Raw genomic sequence first — 1,411 nt, forward strand, 5'->3', positions numbered from 1 at the left:
GGCGGGTCAGGAGAGGTCTGCCTCGCCATGTGGTCACCTCGGGGTAGGCGTAGGCGGGGATCGAACTCATGCGGAAGTGGCTTAAGTTTCTTAGTGCTGTGCTTTAACCCGCTGGCCACCAGGGAGGGCCAGACATACTTTTTTAAACATTTTTACTGAGATAGAAGTTAGATTACCATAAAGTCCCCTCATGTCTGACATGTACTGTTCAATGGCTTTTAGGAGGTTCCTTGAACTGTGCAACCACTACACAATTTCAGAGCATTTTTCTCACTTCAAAAAGAAGTCCTGTGGCCATTAGCAGGCACCCCTCATTTCTCTCAACACACATCCTGCCCTACCTTCTGTCTCCCTAAATCTGTCTATTCTGGGTATTACCTTTTTTTCTTTTTTTTTGGAACATTTCCTATATGTGACACTGTACAGTTATTTTTTTTGTCTGATCTTTGTGACTGAAAAGTTCTGTGCCATTTCCAAGTATTTATATTCTCTCTGTCCTCCTTAACTTCTTAAATTTATTTTTGTATAGCTGAAAATATATGATTAATTAATAATTAAGAATTTATTAAACTCTTAAGGTTAACCAGTGATCTTGAGATTACTATTTAAATGGACATTAAATAAATTAATCACTATTGTTATTAAGTAAACATCATAAATGTTGCTTAGGTAATGCAAGTGGAGTAATTCTGTGGCAATACATGGTTTGCAACATTACCTGAATTTTATATGCCACATTAATCATTATGATAAAAGTCAAACCCTATGTTTGCATTCACATAATTTTCTTGTCAGTTAATGATACTTAGCTGACATATAAGACAAGTATGAGGGATTTATAAAAATTTAATTTAATTCAGCTTATCAGAATATAAACCCAAGACTTATGTTATATTGGCATCCTGTTCACATTGCAGCAAAAGCAAATGAAACTTTTTTTGTCGAAATATTACTATACACACAAGTCCATGCATACACATATTCATAGCTTGATAAAGTCACAAAATGATCACACCTATGTAATCATCTCTCATCTCCCAAATCAAAACGCAGGATGACAGATTCCTAGGAACCTTTTTCATCCTTCCTTTTCACCATCACCAAACCTTTTTCAGGAGTAACAACTATCTTACAATTCTTACACCATGGATTAATTTTATGTTTTTAACTTTATGTGAATGGTACATGATGTACTCTTTTGTGTCTGGTTTCCTTCCTCAACTGCGTTTGTGATCTCTACCCATGTATTGCCTGTTTTATCCTTCAATTCGACTTAGCTTGACTATTCACCACGCTCAACGATGTAAAGGTTGGTAAGCAGCGCCCCCTTTCGGATCGATGATGCAACCACAGGCAAGGGATAGTAGGTCGAGCGTCTCACCGGGAGGGGGCGAGGGGGCACTGGGGGGGG

The sequence above is a fragment of the Condylura cristata genome, unplaced genomic scaffold, assembly GCF_000260355.1.
Source record: "Condylura cristata isolate star-nosed mole 26May11 unplaced genomic scaffold, ConCri1.0 scaffold00023, whole genome shotgun sequence".
Classification (NCBI taxonomy): Eukaryota; Metazoa; Chordata; class Mammalia; order Eulipotyphla; family Talpidae; genus Condylura; species Condylura cristata.